The sequence below is a fragment of the Anoplophora glabripennis genome, unplaced genomic scaffold (genome assembly GCF_000390285.2).
Source record: "Anoplophora glabripennis isolate ALB-LARVAE unplaced genomic scaffold, Agla_2.0 scaffold5634, whole genome shotgun sequence".
In the NCBI taxonomy this organism is placed as follows: Eukaryota; Metazoa; Arthropoda; class Insecta; order Coleoptera; family Cerambycidae; genus Anoplophora; species Anoplophora glabripennis.
Window position 1 is genome coordinate 1 of NW_019421738.1, and position 2,528 is coordinate 2,528.

General features: G+C 40.5%; 1 pseudogene; it reads left to right on the top strand.

Moving 5' to 3' along the window:
* The first annotated feature begins 1,753 nt into the window (after window positions 1-1,753).
* Window positions 1,754-2,035, top strand: LOC108916603 (annotated as a pseudogene).
* Window positions 2,036-2,528: the final 493 nt, after the last annotated feature.

A 2,528-nucleotide genomic window follows, 5' to 3' on the forward strand; every position in this document is an offset into this window, starting at 1 on the left:
AACCCTCAACTTGTCATAGGTTTTATAAAATTTTAACAATAAATGCGATAGTTATAAACAAATTAAAAAATGGGCACATTTCTTGTTTTTTTTTTTGCAATAACTTTTTTGTTTATTAACCGATTTCAATTTAACAAGTCTCATTTTGTAGATAATTTTATTCCCTACAAGTGGTCTGGGAGTCACTTTTCGCTAAAATTGATGGTTTTCCCTGCAAAGTGGTAAAACTGTTTTCCTCACTTGTTTAAATAGAAAAGTTAACTATTAAAATTTTTTGACTCACGCGATGAGAGATGTCTTCTATTATGTTCCTTTAGACAATTTCACAATAATCTCGCGGATAGCAATTTTTTTGAGTAAAAATTTAATTTGCCTGGTATAGTGTATATAGAGGGAGCAGATAAACAATATTTGTTTTAAAAGAATCGGACTTATTTACGTTTACGGCGTCCGGATTACGCCTCTCCGAAGATCATATTAAATATATCAGGAGTCCGAGTCGATTGCCGCGAGGCTGCGGATGGTTATTCTCGTTGCGTGATTCTCAGATCTTATTGTATTAGGAACGTCGGCGGGAGCAATATAGAAATTTCATTTCCTCCTTGGAAGTGGAAGACCGTAAATGGAACGGAACAGATTCGCGATTGTTTTCCTCAACTTTTCCGTGAAAAGGCCCCGCAACGGAAAATCCGCCTCGCCTGGATTAAAATTGAAGGAAATAATGCCTGGTGGCCCAGTAAACAAGAATTGTTTGAGGAACTAATTATAACTCATGTCAAATATTTTATATCCCACTTCTGATCTCTTAGGAATTGNAAAATGGGCACTTTTCTTGTTTTTTTGCAATAACTTTTTTGTTTATTAACCGATTTTAATATAACAAGTCTCATTTTGTAGATAATTTTATTCCCTACAAGTGGTCTGGGAGTCACTTTTCGCTAAAGTTGATGGTTTTCCCTGTAAAGTGAAAAAACTGTTTTCCTCACTTATTTGTTTAAATAGAAAAGTTAACTATTAAAATTTTTTGACTCACGCGATGAGAGATGTCTTCTATTATGTTCCTTTAGACAATTTTACAATAATCTCGCGGATAGGAATTTTTTTGAGTAAAAATTTTATTTTGGAGGAAACTAATCTCTTCCATTATGTTTAAACACTTCCAACGTTAGGACTATACGTTTCCACCTTAGCGAGGTACTTCGACCCTTCAAAAACGAAACACCCTATATGTCTTAAAGTCTTTCCACTTCTCGTTACTGACAAGAAGCACAATTTCTGCGTCGGTGGTGTCGGTTCGGACTTATTTACGTTTACGGCGGCCGGATTACGCCTCTCCGAAGATCATATTAAATATATCAGGAGCCCAAGTCGACTGCCGCGAGGCTGCGGATGGTTATTCTCGTTGCGTGATTCTCAGATCTTATTGTATTAGGAACGTCGGCGGGAGCAATATAGAAATTTCATTTCCTCCTTGGAAGTGGAAGACCGTAAATGGAACGGAACAGATTCGCGATTGTTTTCCTCAACTTTTCCGTGAAAAGGCCCCGCAACGGAAAATCCGCCTCGCCTGGATTAAAATTGAAGGAAATAATGCCCGGTGGCCCAGTAAACAAGAATTGTTTGAGGAACTAATTATAACTCATGTCAAATATTTTATATCCCACTTCTGATCTCTTAGGAATTGTTCTTTTTATTTCCCATCGGTTCTGTCTGTTCACTTTGTATCAATGTAAACGCACGTTTTCTATTCCAGCCTGAAAACCTTCTTCTGGCTAGCAAACAGAAGGGAGCGGCGGTAAAACTGGCGGACTTCGGTCTGGCCATCGAGGTGCAGGGCGAGCAGCAGGCGTGGTTCGGGTTCGCGGGCACGCCCGGCTACCTCTCCCCCGAGGTGTTGAAGAAGGAGCCCTACGGCAAGCCGGTGGACATCTGGGCATGCGGCGTCATCCTCTACATCCTGTTGGTGGGCTACCCGCCCTTCTGGGATGAGGACCAGCACCGGCTGTACGCGCAGATCAAGGCGGGAGCTTACGACGTGAGTATCATCAAAAGACATCCAGAACTGCGACAGAACATCGTAACGTAACTTCGTCGCGTAACAATTTACCATCCACGATGGGGGATGATCCTTACATCGACTCGTGTCGCTTCGGGGAATGTTCCGAATGTTCTGCCCTTCGGTAATGAGTTATTTCCTGCGTCATAGAAGCGCAACATTGGAACGGGGTGATGTTGCGATGTTACGTTACTGTTACGAGACCATGTTACGCAACGGTGTTGCGTTACGACGTTCTGTTGCATGCTGTTACAATTTTTTTCTATGAAGTTTAATACTGTCGCCGTATTTTAAATTTTTCTCGAAGTTGTTAAATTTTTTTGTCAAATATAATACCAGGATCTTAAAAATATTACAGCCGTTAAGTCAAGTTTCTGTTAATATCTCGTTTCGGTCGTGATGTTGATCGATTTTTTGTGCGTGTCTACCTGACATAATTTATGGAAATATGCACCGCCGTTTGTACTGCGAC